Source organism: Electrophorus electricus, chromosome 26 (genome assembly GCF_041902795.1).
Source record: "Electrophorus electricus isolate QZ-2024a chromosome 26, ASM4190279v1, whole genome shotgun sequence".
NCBI classification, from domain to species: Eukaryota; Metazoa; Chordata; class Actinopteri; order Gymnotiformes; family Gymnotidae; genus Electrophorus; species Electrophorus electricus.
Window position 1 is genome coordinate 6,502,898 of NC_137522.1, and position 15,956 is coordinate 6,518,853.

At 41.4% G+C, this 15,956-nt stretch overlaps 1 long non-coding RNA gene across 4 annotated transcripts in view; it reads left to right on the forward strand.

Annotated features, from left to right (window-relative positions):
* The first annotated feature begins 141 nt into the window (after nt 1-141).
* LOC113577813 (uncharacterized) overlaps nt 142-15,956 on the forward strand; it is an 87,063-nt gene continuing 71,248 nt past the window's right edge. The window contains exon 1 of one of the 4 annotated variants that reach the window (XR_014120061.1): nt 142-476. This is a non-coding gene — a long non-coding RNA (uncharacterized LOC113577813). The remainder of the gene's footprint in view (nt 477-15,956) is intronic. The other 3 variants (XR_014120056.1, XR_014120060.1, XR_014120058.1) reach the window with 3 other exon arrangements.

Here is a 15,956-nt window from a genome sequence, read left to right on the forward strand (position 1 = left end):
GATAATGAAAGCCGTCTGTGTTGTCGGGTAGAAAGCATTTCAAAGACAGGCCTGACTCAGGGTTACGCTGCTGAAAAACCCTGTGTCTGTTTGTTTTGTGAGGAGATCCGAGCCAGACTTCCACGCAGCACGTTCTGGGGGGTGAGGCGTTGAAGGAAGCTGCCCTGCTCCTGCCAGGAGCCCCACAGGCTGAAGGAAGCTGTCCTGTTCTCTCCCTGCATCCCGGCTGCCTGCCTGGAGATGGAGGAGGAAGATGGAAGCATGTCGGAACATATGGGAATCTGACAGGAGTTCAACTCAGCTCTCTTCCCTCTGCTAATGGATAGCAGACGAGAAAGAGGGGAGAGAGAGAGAGAGAGAGAGAGAGAGAGAAGAAGAGAAGGGGAGAGAAAGAAAGAGAGGGAGAGAAGCGAGAAAGATCTTTTGTGTTTTGCTTTCTGTACTCCTTCGCAGTGGAAGTGGACTTCTCCTGAAAGGTGAGTGCCTGTGGGTTTCCTCTCGGGAGTTGTGGGTCGGGGGCTGCTATGTAAATGACTGCGCTCTTGGTGTGCTGCGTTGTCCCTTCTGTTTCTCCGTTTTCTTTTTCTTTTTTTTGCTGAGCTCTGCTTTGTGGAAGGGCACAGGGCTGGTATGTCGATTATTTTGGCTGTGCAGGATCTTTAACCTTTAGGATGAGGTTTTCCTCCTTCAGCTCCAGACCCAAGGGCTTGTTTTCGACACAACAAGAAGTTACTGCTTAAACATGTTAATGATTTGGGTGCAGTTGTGAATAATTGTGAATTTGTGCCCTATGTAAAGGAAAGAGCCATTTGACTGGTGGTGTTTCCTGTGACTTTAGAGAACGTATTAGGCTTTCAGTGGTCTAATGTCGAGTGGTGAGAATTTATTTGCCTGTCTAATTTAATGTTCAAAGTTCCCAAATGAGTCAGTGAACAAAATCACCTGTTTGTTGTGATCTACATATATAGAATGCTGACACTATTGCATTTATACAATTCTAAATAAAGGCTTACATTCCATCTTTCTTCTCAGTTCATCAGGTAAGAAGTTTAACAGATGATATTTTGGCAGCTGTCATTTAGAAATCTTCACAATGTTCTGAATAATCATCAAAGTTAGTGTATGTGTCATGAAGAAGTGCTGATTATGAATTGATGATTGACAGTATTTATTTCATAAAGAGTGAAGACCTGTTGAGTTTCACTTCTTTGCAGTCGAACAATACATAATGCATATGCACATTCTCTTTTTTGATGCACAAAGTTTATGAATGAATTACCTTTTATAAGATCCACTTCATCCTGCAAAAGTTTTCCTTTATTTGAGCCTTCATTCAAGTATAAGCAATAAGTTTCACACTCGGGACTCCACTAACAATTGACAAACAGAAAAAAATATTAAAATCAGTTGATTTCTCACTTGGTTTATTTAAAGGTCAAAATTTGCACTGGTACAACAACAACAAAAAAACTTCATTCAGTTCATTCTCGATGAAAAGAATAGTTAATCATGCTGCTCTCTACTGCCACCCAGTCCTTGCAGGAGTGTGGGAGCCCCTGGGACCAGCTGCCTGGCAGGATGCTGTGCCTGTTATTGCTTTGAAAAGTGTTCAGTTCGGTGTGTGGCTGAGGGCACTCTTGTGCGCCTGATAGGCAGACATTATGCATGATTATAGTTTGCTTACATATTTGCATAGCACTTATTTATACATGTTGGCTGCTCATGCTTTAAAATGGAATAATTAATTCAGTTTCTTTTTCAAATTCAAATATTTATTATATTATTATGTAGAAATATTATTTGGTATAATACATGTAGTAGTGTTGGTTGGTTCCTATTTAAGTTAATATACATACATGCATATATATATATATATATATATATATATATATATATATATATATATATATATATATATATATATATATATATATTATTATTATTTTTTTATTATTTCATACATGCATAATTATGCTCAGAGTCTTGTCATAACCCCCAAAATCATTAATCTACATACTACAATAATCTATAGCAATAATCCATTTTAAATCAGCAATAAAAAGCTAATAAATCAGCACTGCGCTCTTGTTCACCCATATCATTGCGTGTCATCCATTGCCATTTTATAGCCCCAGCTGAGGGTTATGGGGTAAATCTGCTTCAATTATGCTGCCTGTGAGGAGTCCCCCTGAGGGCCGCTCAGTGTGGGCAACTTAATGGGGTGTTAAAGTGAGGGGAGGATTTGGAGTGGGAGGGCGGCAATGACCGTCAATTAGAGCCCATTGAGCCGAGGCCTGTCAGGCACTGATGATAGTCTCCTTCCAGGCGACTAGCCTAGCCCCACTCATTACCTCTCCACTCAGCCTCGGCTATGCTAAGCCACCTGACCCCGTGCTGCACACATGCTGCTCAAAGAACAAGTGTGCTAAAAGAATTAGCAGATTTTAATGAAGCTGGGTGTGTCAGTGCTTACATTGAGTGATTTTTTTTTTTCTTTTGTAAACACGTTTGTGGAGTGTGTTGGCCATCAGTATTTTCTGTAAAGCTCCTTCAAGTTCATGAAAGGTGCTATATCAAATAATATTAAACCTTGTCATTGTTGATGTTGATGAGTCAGCTGTTTCCGCTGTTGACTAAGTAAGATTTCTTATGTCTTTGGTTGTTGTACATGGATTTGGTGCAAATTTTTTTAAGTGCATCAGAAAAATAAATACTTGAAAGTTGCTATAAATATAGTAGCTAGCGTATCTGTTGCTATAGCATGAGTAAATTATTTATCAGCAGTAGGACAATTGATTGACATTTGTACCTGTCAACCCAAAGTGCACTAAAATGATTTCTAGTGATTTGAAGGGCTGACGAGGTGCCTGAGCTATTAGGTGTAAGTAAGGCAACATTTAATGTAGGCCTTAATCTCAGTCTACTTTGTCTCCCACAGAGTTCCAGTCTGCTGCTGTGTCTTAAGCATCTACCTCTATTAAAGCCAGAATTTAAAAAGATTTATAGGAAAACCCCAGCGAAGAGGATCCTAACCCTGTGTTTAAGTCAGTAACTACCTTTCACCTGGAAAGCTGTAATTAATAGGGCCAAAGATGTTCCCAGAGTCTGCCCCATCTTAATCTTGAAATGTAGTGATACTAATGCATGTCCAGGAGAAACTGCAAAAATAAGTCTTCAATCTAGGTTTTGCACTAGACGTCATGTTAGCCTGATAGTGTATCTAAGACTAAGAAGACCAGGCTCCCGGCACCATGAAGTCCAGTAGCACTGTGAGCAAGTACTGGTCCAGGGCAGGTTTTTAAAGAGACTAATACCCCGAGGAGGTCAGGCACAGAGTTTCGAAGCAGCCATAGTTATCCAGAGCTGGCCAGCTGTGCTGTTCATTCCAAAACAAGGTTTGATTTCTACAACAGCCATGCTGTTTCATTGGTGACGTATGAAACAGGATTTCCAGTGACTCTGCAGAGACAAAATAGCATGGTGACACCTAGAATTACAGACAGAATCTCAGACACCCTGTGCTAAGTTCCTGAGTGAGCTACTAGTGAGCTGCTCGCTGTTCTCCTCTGAACCATCTCTCAAGGGCTGGCCTGGTCAGAGTGAGATTCTATAGTAGACAAAATTCTTTCAAAATTATTTTTGTTGTTGTTGTTATTATTATTATTATTATTATTATTAATAATTATCATGTATTTATTATTATTACACATGTATTTATTTGTTTGTTTGTTCAGCATTGTGCTATGGCATTCTGTAGGGACAAAGAATATCAAAGCAAAGTTTGTGTACAAGGATGGTGAAATGATTTACATGGCAAAATTAAATATTAGTTAATTTCCATCTCTTCCACTAAAGCCACATGAAGGGAATTTTAAAATGAATTTTCTTTTACATTGACTGTATGGTACATTCCAAATGATACTTAAATGCTGCATTTAAAGGCCTCATCTTTGAAACACCACAGTTCTGTTATTTTGTCATGTGACTTTTTTCCTCTGAATGAAAAATTCATCTCAAACAGAAAAAAAGGCTACTCCAATGCCACAGCTGTGACTGAGGGCTAGACCAGTAACCAGACAACACTTTTGTGGCAAATTATTGTATTTTATTCATTATAATCAGAAAAAGAACTGAGAACGATGGTGACTGTTTTTGCCCGCAGCCTTAGATTGTGATTAGATTGTGTGTGGTGCTGTTTGTTTATGCTTTGTGCACATAGGCTTTTAGTTACAGAAGGAAATGTTGTCACCTTTAAGACGTGCTTGTCCAGCTGATGGGTTCAGTCACCTCCTCCAAGATGAAGGAGTGAGCGCGTTCCCTTTTGATTGCCACTAATGCCCTTTTTGAGCACACTCACATTTCTGTTCTCAGAGCCTTCCCTAGCTGTGCTGTATCAGAGTGTAACATACAAATAATCACATAATAGATGCAAAAGAATGTACTTTGTATGTCCTGGATGATGTTTTTATGTAAAACAATGATTAGTGCCTGTCCTTGCAGGTGTGTTTGAGTGAATGCTGTCATTTAAGACATACAGGGCAGAGTGAGTACAGAAGCATGCAAGTGACAACCCAAAACAAGAAAGCATCACTCAGAGATAATTGGGTGCTTTTGTGTTTTCTTATAATGTTTGTAGGGTTTTTCTTTCTTTTTTCTTTTTTTCCCCCGCTCCAGAGGTTGCGGTTTCCGACCATTAAGAGGAGCCCTGCTGAGAGGCGACAGCACGTCAGTGAACAGGCCCAGGAGCTGATAAACAGCAGCAGAAGTCAATTTATCGCAACAATCGTTAAATAATAGCTCTGATTATGAGGTGGCAGCGGCGGACGTGGTAATTGTCTGTCATAAATCTCGACAGCAGCTGACAGCAGCACAATGAGAGCAGGCGTCTGGCGGCTGCCAAACGCCGCGCGATAGATATCAGCCAGGCAGAGCTACGCCGCCACGTGTCTCAATATTGTCGAGAGGCCTTCACTTTCGGCTGGCCTGGTCATTTTTAGGTTGTATCGATTGAGCAAAACCTCTTTGAAGGTGTTGGAATGGAGATGTGGCTATTTTACGCAAAGATCACGCAAAGATAGCCATGAAGTGCTTTTAGAGATAAATGAAAGGGACTGTTTTGGTTCCCTTGAATTTATGTTCAAGATTTGTGGCCTAGAAAATTAGCTGGCTGTGGTGAATTAACAAGAATTATTAACATGACCTGAAAACAGGTACTCGTTAGTACTTATGCAAAGACTTACTTCTGCACTTAAGACATCAAAAAAGGGATCCCCAAAAAACCACTTGTCACGTATTCTTTGTTCTCTGTAGATTAGCAGCTTTTTTCTATAGCTCTACTGTGATACATCACAGAGTAACTGAATGATGGTGCAGGCAATATGGAGTCCACTCAGACTGGCTTCGTTTTCCTCTGTAGAGGTAATTTGCTGTCTGTCTGTGTCTGCAGCTCTTGAGGCCATTTCAAGCCACTAGCAGTGTCTTCCATTTCTACAACTAGCTGTTTTTTTCTATACCAATTAATATCAAGCCTTTATCTGCGTGCAACTGGAAAGAAAAGCTTTTGATTGAGGCCAGACCCTCCCATCTAGCTAGCAGATCGATGTGAGCGGTCCATAAGCCTCCAAGTGACCGCCCCAGTCATCGGCCAGTCAATTTTCAAATGAAGCCATTGGCCCGTTTGGCCTTGGCCCCGGCCTCCTGCGTGCAGGAAGTGTGAAGGAAGCGAGGAGAGGCTTGGCTGACAGCCTCACCGACCTCGCTAGCATGTTCTCCTTTGGACTCGTGTTGTTATTTCAAGGTTGTTTTGCACTGGGGTGCAGCGCCTCTGAAGGATAGCAGTCTTGCTTTTAAGAAACGAGCACAATTTGACACAAGAGCTCACTTTCACACCTGCTCTCACTGTCCTGGATGTGAGCCAATCAGCAATGCTCACGGCCGCTCTGATCGGGTCATTGTGACAGAGGCAATGTGGTGATAGACAGCACTTCAGCTCAGAAAGAAACAGTCATCACATTAATAACCACGGCTTTAGCAGCAGTGCTCTGTGGTCAAATTAATGTTGTAGTCAATTTTAATAGAATTTGTATATTAAAATGCCGAAACGTAGTGGTACGTGACGGAATAATTCATGTTTAATGGTAATGTGTTGCCTGGAACATCACAGCTGTATGGATGTTGGACGTAGAGTCTGTGTTTGCTGTCTGAAGGCTGAAGTGAGTCAAATTAATGAAGACTTTTAATTTCTGTGCTGCATATTTGTACGGAGGCAGTGCCCCCTACAGTAAAGCTAAAATAAGAGAACCATCAGATACAGAGTATTTTAGTCTTAGTTGTTAACAGATTGCTGGTTTTAAACCTAGCACAGTTGCCAGCTGGCTCTTAAAGCACAACTGTAAATATGCACTGTTTTTAAAAGTCCAGTTACTGAGCTGGTGATAAATTAAAATTTCAGGTCAAATGAAACTTTTATATGTTTTATTAAAATGACATAATTCAAAGTATTTATATAGAAAATATTTAGGATTTAGGTTTTAATTTGATGTTACAATCACCAAAGATATGCTAGTACAACAATTCAGTTATCTGTGTAACAATATGTACAGTAGATATAATTTTATACATTAATACTATTTATATAATTTATAATAATTGAATGATTATATTTAGAAGCCAGCATCAGTTTGCAAGGTTATTCTCTATTTAAAATAAATGAAATGTTCTAAAGCACATTATACTCATATTTATATTTTAACCTGTCTGTTGTCTAATAAATTAAGTATTCCTATGTTGGGTGTTTGATTAGATAAAAATTAAAAATGGGTACAGTCAAATTGTAAACAAATGTTGTGTATTGTCACACAGGTAGTAGGGTGACTAATTTCTTACAATGCTCTAAATATGTGACATTGTATAGAAAAATGTGAAATGTGATTAGATTTCAGTGTATACAGTTTATTCCTTGTTCGCCCCTGTCTCAGACTGTTGTTAGATAAGATGAGCATTTACTCCAATAGATGGCATCAAAACACTGGCCTACGCTAACATTGGCCTACGCTAACGCTAGCGTACACTAACAGCCAGCACAGAGCTGAGTGGGATCCTACCAACACAGGGAGCCTGTGCTTCTACTACACCTACTCCCTCACATGAAATATTAGAGAATATAATATTTTCACTTATGTCTACACTGTAATTACCTCTGACATAATTCCCTTTGTGTAACCTGCTCATTAGAATAATTGTATTGGAATTGATCTCTTGATTTTTAGGTGAGCACTGGAAAGATAAAACGACAGAAATTAAGTAGAGTTGATTATGTATCTTTGTCTCTCTGTTAAAGAATATCTCCTAAAGGCTATTTTTAAAAAGCTTTGGGCTCGCTGTCAGTTTGTAGTTTAATAACATTAATACCAAACCCTTTATATTGTCCCTGCTTGTGTGCATGCTGTGTTCACATTTGTTTGTTTTTTTCTGTTTTACCAGAGTTTTTATCAGCATATCTTTTTTTGGGTATGGGATGGATCAGTTTGAAAAGGTCTTTAGATCACACTCCTCTACTCGAACGGTTTACTTTGTGACCACAGAGTCTCTAGCAGTGGTGAAGCTAGATTGGCAGATTAGGCAGGGCAACCAGTATACAGCTCCTGCATAAAAAGAGTCACAGCTGAAATTTCTTGTTGCTCATTCAGTGGCTGAAATATCAGGTTCACCAGATTTGAGAAGTGAATGGTAAATACCTGATGTATAATTTAATTTGCCCTATGATATTTAATTAATTCAAGTGCTAAGGCATGATTGTTGTTCAATGTACAAGTACAATATACAACATAGTTTTGAGTCCATTGCTTAATTTCAATTCAGTAATTAAAATCTGTGTCCAAAGTGTCATTTAATTGGACAGCGTTTGTTCACAAAAAAGCGCATATATATATATATATATATATATATATATATATATATATATATATATATATATATATATATAGGGACTATTCGTTTGTATATATATAATAAAATAAAATGCCTATATGAAAAATAAAATATAAAAACGAGGACATGTAATTAATCCGCCTGATAAACATTTTTTAGCTAATTAAAATTCTTGTTGTGCACTCTAAATGTGATGAAGAAAATGCCCAGTGTAAGACATCTGCCCAAAATATCAGCCATTTGCCAGAGCCACATAGACCCCCTCCCCCACCCACATTACTTTTGTCTTTAGATTTTTGCGCTTTGTGAAACTGTCTAATGTAATTGAACGCTAATGCATTAGTGATGATGATTGAAATGCCAAGGACACGTATAATTTCCCTCTTTGTGCGCTGGTCTCGCGGAGCACTCTCTCTCACCATGCCCACAGCCTCTCTACCTACAGCCTGGCCCGACAATCAGCCTTGTCAGTGTAATTAAATGATGATTTATAAAGTGTGAGAAGGCACTATGACCAAAAGCAAATAGGTGCTTATCGGAGTGCTGAATAACCCTAATTTTCTCCAGTGGCAATTTCCATCTCTTATCTGCGAGTCGAACCCGGCCCCCTTTTAGCCTGCTACTGTGTTTCACACACACCCTGCTGCTGTGTTTTCACTGAAACGTACACACATTTTTTCCCTTTGACAAAATGACATTTTAACAGAAATATACACACATTGCGACATCCCCGGAATGACATTTTAAAGATGCTGTAGAAGGCTGAGATCAGACCGTCTGGAAATTAAAGAGCATTTTATGTTTGTGTTGAAATAGAGTGCCATCAATTGCCGTTATAATTTAACATGGTCCTTATTTTGTTTTGATGTTATGTAGAGAATTATTCAGTCAGGAACTGTATCTAAAAGGGAACATTTTATGCTGTCAGAATGTGTGTGTTAATGTGTCATTGCAGTAGACTGGATGCTTAGTGAGTGGAGCTCCGATGGGAAGGATGTTGTAAGGGTATCAGAGCGGCTGTGAAAGTGTAAGGTTTCATTTTCTGCTTTTGAAATGTGTAACTTTGCTTCGTAATCTTCAGATGTTGTACCGAATAATAGGGGCCATCATTTCCCTGCTTGAGTTTCTGCACTGCTTTTAGAATCAGGCTTTATGTCTGCTTTGTAATATTGGAACACAAAAGCTTAAACGTTTTATCTCATTCAAAGTGGTCACTGCTGCTGATGACTTCATTAAATTAAAGGGGAAAATGCACCCTGCTTTTCAGGTTTAAGGATGCATTGGTGGGAGCCTATCATTTGTGTCAATTAAAGTGCTCCAGGAAGAAAATTGATTATAGATAAACCTCCAACCAAAAGAGGAAGCGCTTCTAATATCTTCACACACTCATCAGGGTTCACTTTTCAGATTGATAAAAAAAAATAATAATAAAATGTAAAATCAAGATAACGGATGAGCAAGACACTTCAAACAGCAGATCCTCTCGACAAGATCACCTTTTGATAAGATGGCATGCGGAGGGGGAGAAAGAAAGGACGCTGAAATTACCTGCATGAAAATGAACATGAATCGTGTCCACATTCATGGAATCAAGAAGACACGCATTTATTACACTCCAAATGTTCTGGCCTTAATAACATATACACAGCCTCAATTATTTCCTTTTATTTAATTTTTTTTACAGTTTTGAGTAAGTATAGCAATTTCAGTACACTTTAAAAAATCAGTTTTATTGTTGATTAGATTTCTGAAATCAGAGTGTTTATATGGGTTAATTAATGACAGACTATAACTGATTTTAATAAATAGTGATATAAGTAACAGAATTGCTGGTAATTGTATCTGAAAAAACAGCATCAAAGATCTTTACACAGTATTCATATATGCAGTCTCACCTATCCACCAATTGTCTTGTAATTCATCAAAAAATGTGTGTGTGTGTGTGTGTGTGTGTGTGTGTGTGTGTGTGTGTGTGTGTGTGTGTGTATGTGTGTGTGTGTGTGAGAGAGAGAGAGAGCGAGAGAGAGAGAGAGAGAAAGAGAGAGAGATAGAAAAAGAGAGACATAAAAAAGATGTGCAATCTTACCATGCTGACGCAGTGTGTGCTTGGTCTCACAGCTGCTGAGGCAATCGACGTAAAGCGAGCTTTGCAACAGTAACTCTCGCTCTGTCAGAGTACTGACCTGAAAGGGTCCCCTGACACACACACACACACACACACACGTACACACACACACACACACACACACACACACACACACACACACACACACACACACACACGTACACACACGCCCTGAGTTCTCTTTTAGTTGGATTGCTGCTTATCACCCACTGTACGCTCAGTATACATGCTCTTCTCCCTCTGCTGTTGTTACTCCACACCTCCTTCTGCACACACCTCCTTTTTCTTCTCAGATTTTCTTTGCGCTGTTGCTGATTATTATTGATTGTTATTTGCAGGATTTAAAAAAAAAAAAAAATTTCAGTACCAGTAATACTCTGAAGCTGTGGAAAATTAATATGACATGGAAGGATTTTTTCTCCACAGATAAACTGAGAATTTCACACTGGCGATTTTGCTTAAAAATTGTTTAGATATGGATGAGGTGTAAGTAAAATGGAAAGATTTAGGGCCTCACCAGCCTCCAGGTATTGGGACCCTAATAAAACATCAGACAAAAAATATCATAATCAGTGTCTACTTACAATGTATGCACTTGTATTTTCAACCAGTTACAATAAGTCCCTGTAGTACCTTGGCAACTTCACTCTCTGTGTGCATACTTCCTTTTGCCTTGTGAGCTGCACTGAAATAAGGTTAGGCAACTGCACGTTTTAGGAGATGAACCTCCCACTGCCGAATCTGCCCCTCTCTATTTCTGAGAGGGGTAATTTCCTCCCTCTGCCAGGCCCCTGTTATTATTATTATTTTTTTTTTTTTTTTGGGGGGGGGGGGGGGGGGGGGTTATCTCTCTGTGGCCCTGCCGAGGGGGCCAGCCATGGTGATCTGTGTCCTGTTTGCCTCTACTTGGTTTTTGGCAGCAGAGGTTAGGCTGCCACTTGACTGCTGTCCCAGAGGTGCTTTCAAGCTAACGAGGGGGTGTCTGTTACCCAGAATCAATCGCCGTCTTAACTGAACATCCTCTACCATCTGCTTGGGGCTTACCGCCCAACTGCTGTCAAATCCCAACATTAGTGCAGGGCCTGATCCGGGGGCTCTGGAGAACAGGGCTGGAGCGCGGAGATCCCTCGGCCCATCTCCATCACAGCCCCTCTGCCTTACTGATTAATCGCTAAATCTCTATGGCACACACAGGAACTCCCAGCAACACAGAGGGAGATCCGAGCAAGAGAAGAGAGAAAAGGTCTGAGCCACTCAGAGAGGGAGACAGAGAGACATAGACAGAGAGAGGAGCGAGAGAGACAGAGATAGAGAGAGGAGAGAGAGATAGAGAAAGAGAGAGTGTTTTGCTAAGCCCTCCTTTTCTCTCAACAGGCTATTGTGCTTTGGTGCAGACTGATGACAGTGATATCCTGCATCTCTTCTGCTGATAATATCAGTATACGCATCTCCATGCGCCCTTACGGGTGTTTGGGTGTCCCCTGTCTGGGCTCCTGCTTTGGCTCCTGGCCTGCCAGCAGACCCACTCCTCTGCTCCTCCCCTCAGAGTCTCAGTAATTACATTGAGTTCCCTCCCAAAATCCTGTAAGCATAAATTTTCAGGCTGTGTTTACCTCATTAGCTAGGAGCTTCTCCTTTCTTCCACATTTCACGGAGAGTCGGTGCTCGGAAAACCAGCTGACTTTCAGATTTCAGGCTCAGGAGTGAGCCTCCTCCACACGGCCGCTTCCGCTCTATGCTATTAGCTCTGGCGGCACCGCACGCCACGCCGCTGCCATGGCCCGTTAAAGTTCAGAAGCTTTTGGCGCCTTGCTCTCCGACACCCAGCGCAAAAGATCCCTGAAAGCAATTAGGCAGCCACGGTGTGTGAATTTGACACTGAGCCCCCAGGGCAAGTAAAAGCCACTCCAGAATAACCTCAACTCTTCTTCCGCAGTGGTAGCGGCAGGAGCCCCGGGTGCTAACCACTAACACATGTTTATTAGTCGCAGGCCTCCTAGATCTTGTGGCATGTAGCGCACAGTGCTCTGTGTTATCGCCGTGGGCTGGATGGCTGCGCTCCCTCCTGCATGACCGGAATGTTGCCCCAGGAATAAATTAGCCCAATGAGGATGTAGGCAGTACAGTGCAGGGTGGAAGCTCCTACAGCCAAGGTCGCCGCCCTCCCCCCGCCTTCTCCTGCCATTTACATACGGCTCTGCGGAGGCTGTCTGTAAACATTTGCAGAAGGCGACGTGTTGAGGTGCTAACCCCCCCCCCCACACACACACACATACACACACACACACACACTGCTACCGCCAAACTCCCCAGCATAAAAAAACCCAAAAGCACAAGCATGGTGCACTGGGGGCTAATAGGGTTAATTGTCATGTAAAAAGCTCCACAGTCAACTGCAGGCTGGGCGAGGCTCCCTCCCTCTGCCTCTCCCAGAGGGGAACTCGAGCCCAGATGGCATTTTCCTGGAGGCTGTGACCCACACAGGGCTGCCGGCCGCGAAGAACAAGGTGCATCTCCTCCGACTAATTAATTTAGTATTATAGCACCTGTTTCCGTATAGATAGCGACGGGAAACGAAGCGCTCCCCAGACACAGCGGTGGGCCTGGCTGGTAAATGGGCTTTGAGCTGATTATATTAAGCTGATGCTTTGATCATCTGAAGGCGTTAAAATGGAAATATGTTTTCGCTGGCTGTAGGCCGGTGTAAGGGAGAGGGAGCAGACTGAGAACGTGCCTGATTAGTTTAGACTGAGGAATCACATGGGCCCTCTCCGTTCTAAATAAGAGACGCACAGGCCCTCGGCCTAAATAAAAAGCATCTAAGCCATTCTGGGTGGAGGTGTCGCTGCCCCCACCCTCCGCCCCATACACACACACACACACACACACACACACACACACACACACACACACACACATACACACAGCTTCTCAGGAGAGAAGGGCTGCTTTTTGATGCTGCTTGTTGGTGCAGACTGCCTCAGTTTGTGGCCGTGTGACATCTTTGTTCATTTGCTTTACTACCGTGACCTATCTGTTTGATTAATTTAAGTCAACAAGTATCTCTTAATCTGAAAGTAATGTGAGTTCAGTATGGCGTTAATTTGTTTTTCAGACTGGTTGCCAAATGAACGTATTTGGTCCTCTTTTCTTACCCTACATCGATAACACCTGTCACGATGGCCGGTAATAACCCTCCTCTGATTACATGCTAATCTGGTCGTGCATAGTAACAAATATTGGTCAAATAAGTGAGAAGCTTTAAATGGAGTTTGGTGATGCAGAGAGGGGCAGTCAGCCTGTGTGTGTGTGTGTGTGTGTGTGTGTGTGTGTGTGTGTGTGTGTATGTGTGTGTGTGTGTGTGTGTGTGTGTGTGTGTGTGTGTGTGTGTGTGTGTGTGGATGAAATGACGCATCGATAATGGAATAATATCCAGTGAAATGGTAGCTGTACTCTGAACACTGGCGCTCTGTAAATGGATTTGGGGATATGCTAATCTCACTTTCGCTCTGACTTTATTCATTTCCACCCCACTACCCTTTAAGGATTATCATAATTTATCAGCCATAAAACACCAGAAAACAATTTTGCTTGTAAAAAAAAAAAACATCAGCCTGAAGAGAAGACAAGACACTGAACGAGTGAGTTTGCCAGAATGAAGAAACTCAATACATTAAAAACAGAAAACAATACCACCTCAGAGCGATTAGGCATATGAGAACAGTAATCCAATTTGACAGTTATAGGTATCAGTAGTGAATTTATCTGAGTCAGCTCATTCTGTGGCAGCATGATATTAATCATAGATGTTTACTTCTGGCTACTACTTCCCTAAGCAGACAGGCCATCCATTTCATCAGCGCATGAACATGAGACAGCACATGTTAGGCTAATTCAGACAGAGTCAATGTTTGCGCAGTGGCCAAGCCTTTAGCAATCTGCACCTCTGTTTAAATGAGTTAACTCTTTCTTAACTCTGCTGGCTTCACAGGTCAGTTCCTCAGGCAGTTGGTTAAAAATACAAATATGTGGATATTAGATATTCTTTTAAATGTGTCCTGTAGTAGTGCGTTTCCCTCTGCTATTGTGACAACTTTTATGTGAACTTTGTTTGCTATGTTTTGCATGTTTGTTGGGTTTTAGTTCTATTAAGGTGCCAAGGAACACCTTAAACTTCATTCTGTCAGTGGGTCCTGTGTTTTCATATTAAAAATGAAAAAGTACTCAAAGGCCCTGTCAAAATGAGTTTTAATTAGTCACCCCGTAGACATACTGATAAACCTGATTATACTTTCTGGATCAAGACGCTTGGGACTCCCACCCCCACCAAAAATCAATAATCAATAATGAATATCAGTCGAAGATATAGTCACAACTGAAATGGGCAGCTAATCCAACAACCTTTTATACTGATTTAAACTGATATATAAAGAGCTATATTTAATTTTTCATAAAGCTATTTTCATTCAGTTTGCTAAACAGAGCAGAGAATATCACTTCTGAAATGAACAATGCACAGACAACGGTGAATATTTACTGAATACTATGAGTTGCTCTTCAAATATCCTCCACTGCAGGCAGTAATAACTTGGCCACTTTGATATGGGAGTGTTTGTGAAGGTTTGGTCAGTATTACGGTGACCTCTTAATCACAATATGTACCGGGAGCTCTGAGCCATGCGGTAAGGTTTGTACGGTTTCACTGGCAGACTCCTGACAATGGAGAGAGGAGATGCGTGCAAGCAGGCATCCAACAGCGTAAAGGAGTTTACATGTTTTGCTCAGTGCACTTCCCTAATTTGATTTCAGGAGAGTGGGGTGGAGGTGGGGGGTAGAGAATTAGACTTGCTCCCTTGCACACACTATCTTACAAGGCGAGGGAGCGTCTGCTGGATTTTAACATTCATTTCTCCAGTTTCTCCCTCTGTGCTGCTGGAGAAGTGCATGTGGGGGCCATGCTGCAGTGATTACAGTCTAAAGGTTTCCCTACTTACCTTGGTGTGAACAATGAGCAGCGAGTTCCTACTGAATGGCGGGTATTCACATGGGTAGGCTTTAATGGTCTTCCAGGGTGATATATTGAGAAGAGTGTAGGGTGGGGCTTTGAATATCTTCAATGCAACCACGGTCTGAAATGCATAGAAATGAGTGTGTGTGTGTGTGTCCCTGGATAATGATGGGTTTCTTAGCTTAATCTGCCGCTGCAGACGCTTACTGTAACCTGCATGGGTAAGACATTGCCAGGGAAGCTCATGAATAATGAAATATGGGAAATACAGTTTTGGCTCCAAATAACATACATAATTATTCTTCATGCTGGGGGAGGGGAAACTTTGATCTGTGCTGCCAAGCAGACACTTTCTCTTGACTTGCAACACCCCAAGAAGGAGAGAGATACTTTATGAATGACGTGCTGGTGTAAATGCCTCTAGTCTGTGCTTCAGTCAGCTGACCACTGTTCAGTGCTTAAGTATCAGGTTGAATTCAGGTGTGATTTGAGGCCATACCACTACAATAGAAAGATGGCAGATGCTGTTAGCTCTGTCACTGACCAAGCAGGGGTATAGTGACTGTAATTTGATTATGTTTGCCGTTCCTTTTCCTGGGGTTCTCTCAAGATGTCATATTTGTTTCTAACATCTTTGTAAGTGTTCATCTGCAAAATATACAGAAAGCATCATGTCTTTGGCGTTGCATTGCAACGTATCATTTTCCCTTTTCCTTACACAGATTAGACCTCTGTTTCTCCAGCCAGACGCCCGAAATGGTTAATGCTCATTTACTTCCTGCGTACTGGCACCACACAAATTCGTCCATCCCCCTCTTTTTTTTCTCCCAGTTGCATCATTGTCCAAAGAAGATTAAACCCAAAAATTTTGACTGCTGTTCATTAATGTGCTTT